Source organism: Engystomops pustulosus, chromosome 3 (assembly GCF_040894005.1).
Source record: "Engystomops pustulosus chromosome 3, aEngPut4.maternal, whole genome shotgun sequence".
In the NCBI taxonomy this organism is placed as follows: domain Eukaryota; kingdom Metazoa; phylum Chordata; class Amphibia; order Anura; family Leptodactylidae; genus Engystomops; species Engystomops pustulosus.
This window is the reverse complement of record NC_092413.1, coordinates 8016933-8034631: the sequence shown is the minus strand read 5'-3', so window position 1 is coordinate 8034631 and position 17699 is coordinate 8016933. Positions and strand designations below refer to the sequence as shown.

Sequence of the window (17699 nt, the reverse complement as noted above, 5' to 3'; positions counted from 1 at the left end):
CTCTGGGGGTATCCAGTATTATACATATACTCTGGGGGTCTCCTGTATCATAGGTATTCTCTGGGGATCTCCAGTATTATACGTTTGCTCTGGGGGGTCTTCAGTATTATACATTTGCTCTGGGGGTATCTAGTATTATACATATACTCTGGGGGTCTCCTGTATTATAAGTTTGCTCTGGGGGGTATTCAGTATTATACATTTGCTCTGGGGGTATCTAGTATTATACATATTCTCTGGGGGTCTCCTGTATTATAGGTATGCTCTGGGGGTATCTAGTATTATACATATTCTCTGGGGGTCTCCTGTATTATAGGTATGCTCTGGGGGTATCTAGTATTATACATATTCTCTGGGGGTCTCCTGTATTATAGGTATGCTCTGGGGGTATCTAGTATTATACATATACTCTGGGGGTCTCCTGTATTATAGGTATTCTCTGGGGGTCTCCTGTATTATAGGTATGCTCTGGGGGTATCTAGTATTATACATATTCTCTGGGGGTCTCCTGTATTATAGGTATGCTCTGGGGGTATCTAGTATTATACGTTTGCTCTGGGGGGTCTTCAGTATTATACATCTGCTCTGGGGGGTCTTCAGTATTATACATCTGCTCTGGGGGTATCTAGTATTATACATATTCTCTGGGGGTCTCCTGTATTATAGGTATGCTCTGGGGATCTCCAGTATTATACGCTTGCTCTGGGGAGCAGAGGTCGCACTAACATATTTCTAGAAGGGTAATATTACTCCTCTTACTATTTTTGAGGAGTATTTTTAGCCGGGAAGGAGTATGAAATTTTCAGTAATACAAGTATATAACTCATAGCTGTATATAATGTTGATAGACGCTATTTATATAAGAAAATCATGTGTCAGTATCTTCTGTGTTTAAATAGCAAATTGAGGCAGTTATAGTGATGTTACATCATGCACTAACCAGACTGGAGCTGATGCCACCCACACTGCGGCCCGCCGAAACCTCCCACCACCACACTGCGGCTAACGCCGCTGACACCTCCCACCACCACACTGCGGCTAACGCCGCTGACACCTCCCACCACCACACTGCGGCTAACGCCGCTGACACCTCCCACCACCACACTGCGGCTAACGCCGCTGACACCTCCCACCACCACACTGCGGCTAACACCGCTGACACCTCCCACCACCACACTGCGGCTAACGCCGCTGACACCTCCCACCACCACACTGCGGCTAACGCCGCTGACACCTCCCACCACCACACTGCGGCTAACGCCGCTGACACCTCCCACCACCACACTGCGGCTAACGCCGCTGACACCTCCCACCACCACACTGCGGCTAACGCCGCTGACACCTCCCACCACCACACTGCGGCTAACGCCGCTGACACCTCCCACCACCACACTGCGGCTAACGCCGCTGACACCTCCCACCACCACACTGCGGCTAACACCGCTGACACCTCCCACCACCACACTGCGGCTAACACCGCTGACACCTCCCACCACCACACTGCGGCTAACGCCGCTGACACCTCCCACCACCACACTGCGGCTAACACCGCTGACACCTCCCACCACCACACTGCGGCTAACACCGCTGACACCTCCCACCACCACACTGCGGCTAACACCGCTGACACCTCCCACCACCACACTGCGGCTAACACCGCTGACACCTCCCACCACCACACTGCGGCTAACGCCGCTGACACCTCCCACCACCACACTGCGGCTAACACCGCTGACACCTCCCACCACCACACTGCGGCTAACGCCGCTGACACCTCCCACCACCACACTGCGGCTAACACCGCTGACACCTCCCACCACCACACTGCGGCTAACACCGCTGACACCTCCCACCACCACACTGCGGCTAACACCGCTGACACCTCCCACCACCACACTGCGGCTAACGCCGCTGACACCTCCCACCACCACACTGCGGCTAACACCGCTGACACCTCCCACCACCACACTGCGGCTAACACCGCTGACACCTCCCACCACCACACTGCGGCTAACACCGCTGACACCTCCCACCACCACACTGCGGCTAACGCCGCTGACACCTCCCACCACCACACTGCGGCTAACGCCGCTGACACCTCCCACCACCACACTGCGGCTAACGCCGCTGACACCTCCCACCACCACACTGCGGCTAACACCGCTGACACCTCCCACCACCACACTGCGGCTAACACCGCTGACACCAAACGTACAGACTGTGGCAGCCGCCGCCGAGCCCCAGTGGCCAGACTGCAGCTGACACTGCAAATCCATGATAGTTGCTTTGTAAAATGTTTTTTTTTTTTAAGAAATTTTGGTTTATTTTTTTTGTTGTCTGTGTTGGGGGGAGGCGTTTTTTTAGGTTTTTTTATTAATTGAATTTGTGTCTTTGTCATTTTTTACGTGTTTTTACTGTTTATGCAGTCCTGTTTCACATATACCTCATGCCACCTCAGCACCAGACATGCAGTCCCACGTAACACACACCTGCCACCTCAGCACCCGCCAGACACGCCGCCCCACGTATCATATACCTCATGCCACCTCAGCACCAGACATGCAGTCCCACGTAACACACACCTGCCACCTCAGTACCCGCCAGACACGCAGTCCCACGTAACATATACCTCATGCCACCTCAGCACCAGGCATGCAGTCCCACGTAACACACACCTGCCACCTCAGCACCCGTCAGACACGCAGTCCTACGTAACATAAACCTCATGCCACCTCAGCATCCGCCAGACACACAATCCTACGTAACACACACCTGCCACCTCAGCACCCGCCAGACACGCAGTCCTATGTAACACACACCTGCCACCTCAGCACCCGCCAGACACGCAGTCCTATGTAACACACACCTGCCACCTCAGTACCCGCCAGACACGCAGTCCCACGTAACATATACCTCATGCCACCTCAGCACCAGGCATGCAGTCCCACGTAACACACACCTGCCACCTCAGCACCCGCCAGACACGCAGTCCCACGTAACATATACCTAATGCCACCTCAGCACCAGACATGCAGTCCCACGTAACCCACACCTGCCACCTCAGCACCCGCCAGACACGCAGTCCCACGTAACATATACCTAATGCCACCTCAGCACCAGACATGCAGTCCCACGTAACATACACCTGCCACCTCAGCACTCGCCAGACACGCAGTCCCACATAACCTATACCTCATGCCACCTCAGCACCAGACATGCAGTCCCACGTAACACACACCTGCCACCTCAGCACCCGTCAGACACGCAGTCCTACGTAACATAAACCTCATGCCACCTCAGCATCCGCCAGACACACAATCCTACGTAACACACACCTGCCACCTCAGCACCCGCCAGACACGCAGTCCTATGTAACACACACCTGCCACCTCAGCACCCGCCAGACACGCAGTCCTATGTAACACACACCTGCCACCTCAGCACCTGCCAGACACGCAGTCCTATGTAACACACACCTGCCACCTCAGCACCTGCCAGACACACAGTCCTATGTAACACACACCTGCCACCTCAGCACCTGCCAGACACACAGTCCTATGTAACACACACCTGCCACCTCAGCACCTGCCAGACACGCAGTCCTATGTAACACACACCTGCCACCTCAGCACCCGCCAGACACGCAGTCCTATGTAAAATACACCTCATGCTAACTCAGCACCTGCAAGCCATGCAGTCCCATGTAACATACAGGTCTTCCCTGCCCTTATCACATCCATTCCTGTCAAGCCCCCTCCCCTCCATACACATGTATGCACACAGTACCTGTACACATTCTACTAGCAGGCAGCCATTACAGATCGACTTCCATTACGCCCCTTTCCCGGAGGCTCCGCCCCCTCCCGTGACATCACGGCTACTCGGAGCAGCTCCATTCTAGAGGCTACCAGCTGTAGTGTGTGCTGAGCAGTGCCGGCCCGCGCGCTGCCAGTGTAATGTCCTGCAGGCTGCACACCATTGCTGTGCGCTCCGGACTGCTCAGCCCACACACTACAGGGGATAATTGCCAAGCGTACTTCTACGCATGGCAATTATTCTGGGGAGTAATGGCGCCTCATCATGCGTCTATGACGCTTGGTGAGGCGTTAGTGCGATCTCTGCTGGGGGGTCTTCAGTATTATACATTTGCTCTGGGGGTATCTAGTATTATACATATACTCTGGGGGTCTCCTGTATTATACATTTGCTCTGGGGGTATCTAGTATTATACATATACTCTGGGGGTCTCCTGTATTATAGGTATGCTCTGGGGGTATCCAGTATTATACATATACTCTGGGGGTCTCCTGTATTATAGTTATTCTCTGGGGATCTCCAGTATTATACGTTTGCTCTGGGGGTATCTAGTATTATACATATACTCTGGGGGTCTCCTGTATTATACATATACTCTGGGGGTCTCCTGTATTATAGTTATTCTCTGGGGATCTCCAGTATTATACGTTTGCTCTGGGGGGTCTTCAGTATTATACATTTGCTCTGGGGGTATCTAGTATTATACATATACTCTGGGGGTATCCAGTATTATACATATACTCTGGGGGTATCCAGTATTATACATATACTCTGGGGGTATCCAGTATTATACATATACTCTGGGGGTATCCAGTATTATACATATACCCTGGGGGTCTCCAGTATTATACATCTGCTCTGGGGGTATCTAGTATTATACATATTCTCTGGGGATCTCCAGTATTATACGTTTGCTCTGGGGGGTCTCCAGTATTATATATCTGCTCTGGGGGTCTCCAGTATTATATATCTGCTCTGGGGGTCTCCAGTATTATATATCTGCTCTGGGGATCTCCAGTATTATACGTTTGCTCTGGGGGGTCTTCAGTATTATACATTTGCTCTGGGGGTATCCAGTATTATACATATACTCTGGGGGTCTCCTGTATTATAGGTATTCTCTGGGGATCTCCAGTATTATACGTTTGCTCTGGGGGGGTCTCCAGTATTATACATTTGCTCTGGGGGTATCTAGTATTATACATATTCTCTGGGGATCTCCAGTATTATACGTTTGCTCTGGGGGGTCTTCAGTATTATACATATACTCTGGGGGTCTCCTGTATTATAGGTATGCTCTGAGGATCTCCAGTATTATACGTTTGCTCTGGGGGGTCTTCAGTATTATACATTTGCTCTGGGGGTATCTAGTATTATACATATACTCTGGGGGTCTCCTGTATTATAGGTATTCTCTGGGGGTCTTCAGTATTATACATTTGCTCTGGGGGTATCTAGTATTATACATATACTCTGGGGGTCTCCTGTATTATAGGTATTCTCTGGGGATCTCCAGTATTATACGTTTGCTCTGTGGGGTCTTCAGTATTATACATTTGCTCTGGGGGTATCTAGTATTATACATATACTCTGGGGGTCTCCTGTATTATAGGTATTCTCTGGGGATCTCCAGTATTATACGTTTGCTCTGGGGGGGTCTTCAGTATTATACATCTGCTCTGGGGGTATCTAGTATTATACATATTCTCTGGGGATCTCCAGTATTATACGTTTGCTCTGGGGGGTCTCCAGTATTATATATCTGCTCTGGGGGTCTCCAGTATTATATATCTGCTCTGGGGGTCTCCAGTATTATATATCTGCTCTGGGGATCTCCAGTATTATACGTTTGCTCTGGGGGGTCTTCAGTATTATACATTTGCTCTGGGGGTATCCAGTATTATACATATACTCTGGGGGTCTCCTGTATTATAGGTATTCTCTGGGGATCTCCAGTATTATACGTTTGCTCTGGGGGGGTCTCCAGTATTATACATTTGCTCTGGGGGTATCTAGTATTATACATATTCTCTGGGGATCTCCAGTATTATACGTTTGCTCTGGGGGGTCTTCAGTATTATACATATACTCTGGGGGTCTCCTGTATTATAGGTATGCTCTGAGGATCTCCAGTATTATACGTTTGCTCTGGGGGGTCTTCAGTATTATACATTTGCTCTGGGGGTATCTAGTATTATACATATACTCTGGGGGTCTCCTGTATTATAGGTATTCTCTGGGGGTCTTCAGTATTATACATTTGCTCTGGGGGTATCTAGTATTATACATATACTCTGGGGGTCTCCTGTATTATAGGTATTCTCTGGGGATCTCCAGTATTATACGTTTGCTCTGTGGGGTCTTCAGTATTATACATTTGCTCTGGGGGTATCTAGTATTATACATATACTCTGGGGGTCTCCTGTATTATAGGTATTCTCTGGGGATCTCCAGTATTATACGTTTGCTCTGGGGGGGTCTTCAGTATTATACATTTGCTCTGGGGGTATCCAGTATTATACATATACTCTGGGGGTCTCCTGTATTATAGGTATTCTCTGGGGGTCTTCAGTATTATACATTTGCTCTGGGGGTATCTAGTATTATACATATACTCTGGGGGTCTCCTGTATTATAGGTATTCTCTGGGGATCTCCAGTATTATACGTTTGCTCTGTGGGGTCTTCAGTATTATACATTTGCTCTGGGGGTATCTAGTATTATACATATACTCTGGGGGTCTCCTGTATTATAGGTATTCTCTGGGGATCTCCAGTATTATACGTTTGCTCTGGGGGGTCTTCAGTATTATACATATACTCTGGGGGTCTCCTGTATTATACATATACTCTGGGGGTCTCCTGTATTATAGGTATGCTCTGGGGGGTCTTCAGTATTATACATATGCTCTGGGGATCTCCAGTATTATACATATACTCTGGGGATCTCCAGTATTATACGTTTGCTCTGGGGGGTCTTCAGTATTATACATTTGCTCTGGGGGGGTCTAGTATTATACATATACTCTGGGGGTCTCCTGTATTATACGTTTGCTCTGGGGGGTCTTCAGTATTATACATTTGCTCTGGGGGGGTCTAGTATTATACATATACTCTGGGGGTCTCCTGTATTATAGGTATGCTCTGGGGATCTCCAGTATTATACGTTTGCTCTGGGGGGTCTTCAGTATTATACATTTGCTCTGGGGGGGTCTAGTATTATACATATACTCTGGGGGTCTCCTGTATTATACGTTTGCTCTGGGGGGTCTTCAGTATTATACATTTGCTCTGGGGGTATCCAGTATTATACATATACTCTGGGGGTCTCCTGTATTATTGGTATTCTCTGGGGATCTCCAGTATTATACGTTTGCTCTGGGGGGGTCTTCAGTATTATACGTTTGCTCTGGGGGGTCTTCAGTATTATACATCTGCTCTGGGGGTATCTAGTATTATACATATACTCTGGGGGTCTCCTGTATTATACGTTAGCTCTGGGGGGGTCTTCAGTATTATACGTTAGCTCTGGGGGGGTCTTCAGTATTATACATTTGCTCTGGGGGTATCCAGTATTATAGGTATTCTCTGGGGGTCTTCAGTATTATACATTTGCTCTGGGGGTATCTAGTATTATAAATATACTCTGGGGGTCTCCTGTATTATAGGTATTCTCTGGGGATCTCCAGTATTATACGTTTGCTCTGGGGGGTCTTCAGTATTATACATTTGCTCTGGGGGTATCCAGTATTATACATATACTCTGGGGGTCTCCTGTATTATAGTTATTCTCTGGGGATCTCCAGTATTATATGTTTGCTCTGGGGGGTCTTCAGTATTATACATCTGCTCTGGGGGTATCTAGTATTATACATATACTCTGGGGGTCTCCTGTATCATAGGTATTCTCTGGGGGTATCCAGTATTATACATATACTCTGGGGGTCTCCTGTATTATAGGTATGCTCTGGGGGTATCTAGTATTATACATATACTCTGGGGGTCTCCTGTATTATAGGTATGCTCTGGGGGTATCTAGTATTATACATATACTCTGGGGGTCTCCTGTATTATAGGTATGCTCTGGGGATCTCCAGTATTATACGTTTGCTCTGGGGGGTCTCCAGTATTATACATTTGCTCTGGGGGTATCTAGTATTATACATATACTCTGGGGGTCTCCTGTATTATAGGTATTCTCTGGGGATCTCCAGTATTATACGTTTGCTCTGGGGGGTCTTCAGTATTATACATTTGCTCTGGGGGTATCTAGTATTATACATATACTCTGGGGGTCTCCTGTATTATAGGTATTCTCTGGGGATCTCCAGTATTATACGTTTGCTCTGGGGGTATCTAGTATTATACATTTGCTCTGGGGGTATCCAGTATTATACATATACTCTGGGGGTCTCCTGTATTATAGGTATGCTCTGGGGGGGTCTTCAGTATTATACATTTGCTCTGGGGGTATCCAGTATTATGCATATACTCTGGGGGTCTCCTGTATTATAGGTATTCTCTGGGGATCTCCAGTATTATACGTTTGCTCTGGGGGGTCTTCAGTATTATACATTTGCTCTGGGGGTATCTAGTATTATACATATACTCTGGGGGTCTCTTGTATTATAGGTATTCTCTGGGGATCTCCAGTATTATACGTTTGCTCTGGGGGGTCTCCAGTATTATACATTTGCTCTGGGGGTATCCAGTATTATGCATATACTCTGGGGGTCTCCTGTATTATAGGTATTCTCTGGGGATCTCCAGTATTATACGTTTGCTCTGGGGGGTCTTCAGTATTATACATTTGCTCTGGGGGTATCTAGTATTATACATATACTCTGGGGGTCTCTTGTATTATAGGTATTCTCTGGGGATCTCCAGTATTATACGTTTGCTCTGGGGGGTCTTCAGTATTATACATTTGCTCTGGGGGTATCTAGTATTATACATATACTCTGGGGGTCTCCTGTATTATAGGTATGCTCTGGGGATCTCCAGTATTATACGTTTGCTCTGGGGGGTCTTCAGTATTATACATCTGCTCTGGGGGTATCCAGTATTATACATATACTCTGGGGGTCTCCTGTATTATAGGTATTCTCTGGGGATCTCCAGTATTATACGTTTGCTCTGGGGGGTCTTCAGTATTATACATTTGCTCTGGGGGTATCTAGTATTATACATATACTCTGGGGGTCTCCTGTATTATAGGTATTCTCTGGGGATCTCCAGTATTATACGTTTGCTCTGGGGGGTCTTCAGTATTATACATTTGCTCTGGGGGTATCTAGTATTATACATATACTCTGGGGGTCTCCTGTATTATTGGTATTCTCTGGGGATCTCCAGTATTATACGTTTGCTCTGGGGGGTCTTCAGTATTATACATCTGCTCTGGGGGTATCTAGTATTATACATATACTCTGGGGGTCTCCTGTATTATAGTTATTCTCTGGGGATCTCCAGGATTATACGTTTTCTCTGAGGGGGTCTTCAGTATTATACATTTGCTCTGGGGGTATCCAGTATTATACATATACTCTGGGGGTCTCCTGTATTATAGGTATGCTCTGGGGGGGTCTTCAGTATTATACATATGCTCTGGGGATCTCCAGTATTATACGTTTGCTCTGGGGGTATCCAGTATTATACATATACTCTGGGGGTCTCCTGTATTATAGGTATGCTCTGGGGGGGTCTTCAGTATTATACATATACTCTGGGGATCTCCAGTATTATACGTTTGCTCTGGGGGGGTCTTAAGTATTATACATTTGCTCTGGGGGTATCTAGTATTATACATATACTCTGGGGGTCTCCTGTATTATAGGTATTCTCTGGGGATCTCCAGTATTATACGTTTGCTCTGGGGGTATCTAGTATTATACATATACTCTGGGGGTCTCCTGTATTATAGTTATTCTCTGGGGATCTCCAGTATTATACGTTTGCTCTGGGGGGGTCTTCAGTATTATACATTTGCTCTGGGGGTATCCAGTATTATACATATACTCTGGGGGTCTCCTGTATTATAGGTATGCTCTGGGGGTATCTAGTATTATACATATACTCTGGGGGTCTCCTGTATTATTGGTATTCTCTGGGGATCTCCAGTATTATACGTTTGCTCTGGGGGGTCTTCAGTATTATACATCTGCTCTGGGGGTATCTAGTACTATACATATACTCTGGGGGTCTCCTGTATTATAGGTATGCTCTGGGGATCTCCAGTATTATACGTTTGCTCTGGGGGGTCTTCAGTATTATACATTTGCTCTGGGGGGTCTTCAGTATTATACATTTGCTCTGGGGGTATCTAGTATTATACATATACTCTGGGGGTCTCCTGTATTATAGGTATGCTCTGGGGATCTCCAGTATTATACGTTTGCTCTGGGGGGTCTTCAGTATTATACATCTGCTCTGGGGGTATCTAGTATTATACATATACTCTGGGGGTCTCCTGTATTATAGGTATTCTCTGGGGATCTCCAGTATTATACGTTTGCTCTGGGGGGTCTCCAGTATTATACATTTGCTCTGGGGGTATCTAGTATTATACATATACTCTGGGGGTCTCCTGTATTATAGGTATGCTCTGGGGGTATCTAGTATTATACATATACTCTGGGGGTCTCCTGTATTATAGGTATGCTCTGGGGGGGGTCTTCAGTATTATACATTTGCTCTGGGGGTATCTAGTATTATACATATACTCTGGGGGTCTCCTGTATTATAGGTATTCTCTGGGGATCTCCAGTATTATACGTTTGCTCTGGGGGGTCTTCAGTTTTATACATTTGCTCTGGGGGTATCTAGTATTATACATATACTCTGGGGGTCTCCTGTATTATAGGTATTCTCTGGGGATCTCCAGTATTATACGTTTGCTCTGGGGGGTCTTCAGTATTATACATTTGCTCTGGGGGTATCTAGTATTATACATATACTCTGGGGATCTCCAGTATTATACGTTTGCTCTGGGGGTATCTAGTATTATACGTTTGCTCTGGGGGGTCTTCAGTATTATACATCTGCTCTGGGGGTATCTAGTATTATACATATACTCTGGGGGTCTCCTGTATTATAGGTATGCTCTGGGGGGGGGTCTTCAGTATTATACATTTGCTCTGGGGGTATCTAGTATTATACATATACTCTGGGGGTCTCCTGTATTATAGGTATTCTCTGGGGATCTCCTGTATTATACGTTTGCTCTGGGGGTCTCCAGTATTATACATTTGCTCTGGGGGTATCTAGTATTATACATATACTCTGGGGGTCTCCTGTATTATACGTTTGCTCTGGGGATCTCCAGTATTATACGTTTGCTCTGGGGGGTCTTCAGTATTATACATATGCTCTGGGGGTATCTAGTATTATACATATACTCTGGGGGTCTCCTGTATTATACGTTTGCTCTGGGGGTCTCCAGTATTATACATTTGCTCTGGGGGTATCTAGTATTATACATATACTCTGGGGGTCTCCTGTATTATAGGTATTCTCTGGGGATCTCCAGTATTATACGTTTGCTCTGGGGGGTCTTCAGTATTATACATTTGCTCTGGGGGTATCTAGTGTTATACATATACTCTGGGGGTCTCCTGTATTATAGGTATTCTCTGGGGATCTCCAGTATTATACGTTTGCTCTGGGGGGTCTTCAGTATTATACATTTGCTCTGGGGGTATCTAGTATTATACATATACTCTGGGGGTCTCCTGTATTATAGGTATTCTCTGGGGATCTCCAGTATTATACGTTTGCTCTGGGGGGTCTCCAGTATTATACATTTGCTCTGGGGGTATCTAGTATTATACATATACTCTGGGGGTCTCCTGTATTATAGGTATGCTCTGGGGGTATCTAGTATTATACATATACTCTGGGGGTCTCCTGTATTATAGGTATGCTCTGGGGGGGGTCTTCAGTATTATACATTTGCTCTGGGGGTATCTAGTATTATACATATACTCTGGGGGTCTCCTGTATTATAGGTATTCTCTGGGGATCTCCAGTATTATACGTTTGCTCTGGGGGGTCTTCAGTATTATACATTTGCTCTGGGGGTATCTAGTATTATACATATACTCTGGGGGTCTCCTGTATTATAGGTATTCTCTGGGGATCTCCAGTATTATACGTTTGCTCTGGGGGGTCTTCAGTATTATACATTTGCTCTGGGGGTATCTAGTATTATACATATACTCTGGGGATCTCCAGTATTATACGTTTGCTCTGGGGGGTCTTCAGTATTATACATCTGCTCTGGGGGTATCTAGTATTATACATATACTCTGGGGGTCTCCTGTATTATAGGTATGCTCTGGGGGGGGGTCTTCAGTATTATACATTTGCTCTGGGGGTATCTAGTATTATACATATACTCTGGGGGTCTCCTGTATTATAGGTATTCTCTGGGGATCTCCTGTATTATACGTTTGCTCTGGGGGTCTCCAGTATTATACATTTGCTCTGGGGGTATCTAGTATTATACATATACTCTGGGGGTCTCCTGTATTATACGTTTGCTCTGGGGATCTCCAGTATTATACGTTTGCTCTGGGGGGTCTTCAGTATTATACATATGCTCTGGGGGTATCTAGTATTATACATATACTCTGGGGGTCTCCTGTATTATTGGTATTCTCTGGGGATCTCCAGTATTATACGTTTGCTCTGGGGGGTCTTCAGTATTATACATCTGCTCTGGGGGTATCTAGTATTATACATATACTCTGGGGGTCTCCTGTATTATAGGTATTCTCTGGGGATCTCCAGTATTATACGTTTTCTCTGAGGGGGTCTTCAGTATTATACATTTGCTCTGGGGGTATCCAGTATTATACATATACTCTGGGGGTCTCCTGTATTATAGTTATTCTCTGGGGATCTCCAGTATTATACGTTTTCTCTGAGGGGGTCTTCAGTATTATACATTTGCTCTGGGGGTATCCAGTATTATACATATACTCTGGGGGTCTCCTGTATTATAGGTATGCTCTGGGGGGGTCTTCAGTATTATACATATACTCTGGGGATCTCCAGTATTATACGTTTGCTCTGGGGGGGTCTTCAGTATTATACATTTGCTCTGGGGGTATCTAGTATTATACATATACTCTGGGGGTCTCCTGTATTATAGGTATGCTCTGGGGGGGTCTTCAGTATTATACATATGCTCTGGGGATCTCCAGTATTATACGTTTGCTCTGGGGGTCTCCTGTATTATAGGTATACTCTGGGGATCTCCAGTATTATACGTTTGCTCTGGGGGGGTCTTCAGTATTATACATATACTCTGGGGATCTCCAGTATTATACGTTTGCTCTGGGGGGTCTTCAGTATTATACATATACTCTGGGGATCTCCAGTATTATACGTTTGCTCTGGGGGGGTCTTCAGTATTATACATATACTCTGGGGATCTCCAGTATTATACGTTTGCTCTGGGGGGTCTTCAGTATTATACATATACTCTGGGGGTCTCCTGTATTATAGGTATGCTCTGGGGATCTCCAGTATTATACGTTTGCTCTGGGGGGGTCTTCAGTATTATACATATGCTCTGGGGATCTCCAGTATTATACGTTTGCTCTGGGGGGGTCTTCAGTATTATACATATGCTCTGGGGATCTCCAGTATTATACGTTTGCTCTGGGGGGGTCTTCAGTATTATACATATACTCTGGGGATCTCCAGTATTATACGTTTGCTCTGGGGGGTCTTCAGTATTATACATATACTCTGGGGATCTCCAGTATTATACGTTTGCTCTGGGGGGGTCTTCAGTATTATACATATACTCTGGGGATCTCCAGTATTATACGTTTGCTCTGGGGGGTCTTCAGTATTATACATCTGCTCTGGGGGTATCCAGTATTATACATATACTCTGGGGGTATCCAGTATTATACATATACTCTGGGGGTCTCCTGTATTATTGGTATTCTCTGGGGATCTCCAGTATTATACGTTTGCTCTGGGGGGTCTTCAGTATTATACATCTGCTCTGGGGGTATCTAGTATTATACATATACTCTGGGGGTATCCTGTATTATAGGTATTCTCTGGGGATCTCCAGTATTATACGTTTGCTCTGGGGGGTCTTCAGTATTATACATCTGCTCTGGGGGTATCTAGTACTATACATATACTCTGGGGGTCTCCTGTATTATTGGTATTCTCTGGGGATCTCCAGTATTATACGTTTGCTCTGGGGGGTCTCCTGTATTATAGGTATGCTCTGGGGGTATCTAGTACTATACATATACTCTGGGGGTCTCCTGTATTATAGGTATGCTCTGGGGATCTCCAGTATTATACGATTGCTCTGGGGGGTCTTCAGTATTATACATTTGCTCTGGGGGGTCTTCAGTATTATACATTTGCTCTGGGGGTATCTAGTATTATACATATACTCTGGGGGTCTCCTGTATTATAGGTATGCTCTGGGGATCTCCAGTATTATACGTTTGCTCTGGGGGGTCTTCAGTATTATACATTTGCTCTGGGGGTATCTAGTATTATACATATGCTCTGGGGATCTCCAGTATTATACATATTCTCTGGGGATCTCCAGTATTATACGTTTGCTCTGGGGGTATCTAGTATTATACATATACTCTGGGGGTCTCCTGTATTATAGGTATTCTCTGGGGATCTCCAGTATTATACGTTTGCTCTGGGGGGTCTTCAGTATTATACATTTGCTCTGGGGGTATCCAGTATTATACATATACTCTGGGGGTCTCCTGTATTATAGGTATGCTCTGGGGGTATCTAGTATTATACATATACTCTGGGGGTCTCCTGTATTATAGGTATTCTCTGGGGATCTCCAGTATTATACGTTTGCTCTGGGGGGGTCTTCAGTATTATACATTTGCTCTGGGGGTATCTAGTATTATACATATACTCTGGGGGTCTCCTGTATTATAGGTATTCTCTGGGGGTCTCCAGTATTATACATTTGCTCTGGGGGTATCTAGTATTATACGTTTGCTCTGGGGGGTCTTCAGTATTATACATCTGCTCTGGGGGTATCTAGTATTATACATATACTCTGGGGGTATCCAGTATTATAGGTATGCTCTGGGGGTATCTAGTATTATACATATACTCTGGGGGTCTCCTGTATTATAGGTATGCTCTGGGGGTCTTCAGTATTAGATCTGCTCTGAGGGTCTCCTCTATCATAGGTCTGCTCTGGGGTCTCCTCTATTACAGGTCTGCTCTGGGGGTCTCCATTATTATAGGTCTTCCCTGGGGGTCATCCCTATTATACGTCTTCTCTGGGAGTCTCTGTTATTATAGGTCTGTACCGGGAATATCGAGTATTATACGTCTGCTCTGGGGATCTCCAGTATTATACACCTGCTCTGGGGGTCTCCAGTATTATACATCTGCTCTGAGGGTCTCCTGTATTATAGGTCTGCTCTGGGGGTCTCCTCTACCATAGGTCTGCTCTGGGGGTCTCCAGTATTATACACCTGCTCTGGGTGTCTCCAGTATTATACACCTGCTCTGGGGGTCTCCAGTATTATACATCTGCTCTGGGGGTCTCCTGTATTATATATCTGCTCTGAGGGTCTCTTCTACCATAAGTCTGCTCTGGGGGTCTCCAGTATTATACATCTGCTGTGAGGGTCTCCTGTATTATAGGTCTGCTCTGGGGGTCTCCTCTACCATAGGTCTGCTCTGGGGGTCTCCAGTATTATACACCTGCTCTGGGTGTCTCCAGTATTATACACCTGCTCTGGGGGTCTCCAGTATTATACATCTGCTCTGGGGGTCTCCTGTATTATATATCTGCTCTGAGGGTCTCTTCTACCATAAGTCTGCTCTGGGGGTCTCCAGTATTATACATCTGCTCTGGGGGTCTCCAGTATTATACAACTGCTTTGGGGGTCTCCAGTATTATACATCTGCTCCGAGGGTCTCCTCTATCATAGGTCTGCTCTGGGGGTCTCCAGTATTATATATCTGCTCTGGGGGTCTCCTCTACCATAGGTCTGCTCTGGGGGTCTCCAGTATTATACATCTGCTCTGGGTGTCTCCAGTATTATACATCTGCTGTGAGGGTCTCCTCTACCATAGGTCTGCTCTGGGGGTCTCCAGTATTATACATCTGCTCTGGGGGTCTCCTGTATTATACATCTGCTCTGGGTGTCTCCAGTATTATACATCTGCTCTGAGGGTCTCCTCTACCATAGGTCTGCTCTGGGTGTCTCCAGTATTATACATCTGCTCTGGGGGTCTCCTGTATTATACATCTGCTCTGAGGGTCTCCTCTACCATAGGTCTGCTCTGGGGGTCTCCAGTATTATACATCTGCTCTGGGGGTCTCCAGTGTTATACATCTGCTCTGAGGGTCTCCTGTATTATAGGTCTGCTCTGGGGGTCTCCAGTATTATAGATCTGCTCATGGGGTCTTCAGTATTAGATCTGCTCTGAGGGTCTCCTCTATCATAGGTCTGCTCTGGGGTCTCCTCTATTACAGGTCTGCTCTGGGGGTCTCCATTATTATAGGTCTTCCCTGGGGGTCATCCCTATTATACGTCTTCTCTGGGAGTCTCTGTTATTATAGGTCTGTACCGGGAATATCGAGTATTATACGTCTGCTCTGGGGGTCTCCAGTATTATACACCTGCTCTGGGGGTCTCCAGTATTATACATCTGCTGTGAGGGTCTCCTCTACCATAGGTCTGCTCTGGGGGTCTCCAGTATTATACATCTGCTCTGGGGGTCTCCTGTATTATACATCTGCTCTGGGGGTCTCCAGTATTATACATCTGCTCATGGGGTCTTCAGTATTAGATCTGCTCTGGGGGTCTCCTGTATTATACATCTGCTCTGGGGGTCTCCTCTATCATAGGTCTGCTCTGGGGGTCTCCAGTATTATAGGTCTGCTCTGAGGGTCTCCTGTATTATAGGTCTGCTCTGAGGGTCTCCTGTATTATAGATCTGCTCTGAGGGTCTCCTGTATTATAGGTCTGCTCTGGGGGTCTCCTCTATCATAGGTCTGCTCTGGGGGTCTCCTGTATTATAAGTCTGCTCTGAGGGTCTCCTGTATTTTAGGTCTGCTCTGGGGGTCTCCAGTTTATATATCCTCTGCTTGAAGAGTCCCAGTCTTGTTATCATCTGCTTTCAGCACTGTATTTGTAGTCTGCATTAGTTATTACACAAATGCAGTATCTGGTTTCTGAAGTATTTATTGCTGCACTGTGGTATTTATAATATTTTGGGCAGTTTTTGGTGTTCTGGTTACCAGTGTGCCCCTTTAGTGTCTAGAGATCTTATACTAATTATATCAGATTTTCAGTCATGCACTGATTCTCTTTTCCAGAAAATCCCCCAATTTGTTAAGAATGGCGTTTTCAGAAAGCTGGGTGACAACCAACACATCCCTAAGGAGATAGCATCCACCTCAGTGGTGGTCACCCAACTTTTCCAGGCTCCTGCATGACTGAACCCTGAAACCATACTATATAAATACATTGCTGCATGGCAGATTTATCACTCAGGAGTCTGGCAAAGCTGGGTGTCACCTCCTATTTCACTGTAATATTGTTTCCACCCTGCAGATAATATTAAACAACCTGTATATGCCTGTGTAATAACTCTGCAATGTAAACTCCATCGTGTAGATGCTAAATCTTGTTCATTTGTGACTGAAATCGGACACATGTACAACCTATCATGCTTTACACGATCTCTGATGTCAGTCTATATCGCGATATACTAACGAGACACGATATAACACACCTCCTGGCCGCGCAACCCGACTATTCCGACGACAGAATGGCGACGCCAGACAGGGGTTATATTGGAGTGGAGTTCACCAATCACACTGCAGGCAAGGCAAAGCAACCA

The 17699-nt window shown here is 46.0% G+C and overlaps 1 protein-coding gene across 3 annotated transcripts in view; it reads right to left on the bottom strand.

Moving 5' to 3' along the window:
- The window catches only part of SPDYA (speedy/RINGO cell cycle regulator family member A), a 61950-nt gene extending 44254 nt beyond the window's left edge, over nt 1–17696 (bottom strand). The window contains exon 1 of one of the 3 annotated variants that reach the window (XM_072139959.1): nt 17592–17696. The gene's annotated coding sequence lies outside the window, so the exon portion shown is untranslated. The remainder of the gene's footprint in view (nt 1–17591) is intronic. The other 2 variants (XM_072139957.1, XM_072139958.1) reach the window with 2 other exon arrangements.
- Between the last annotated feature and the right edge of the window lie 3 nt (nt 17697–17699).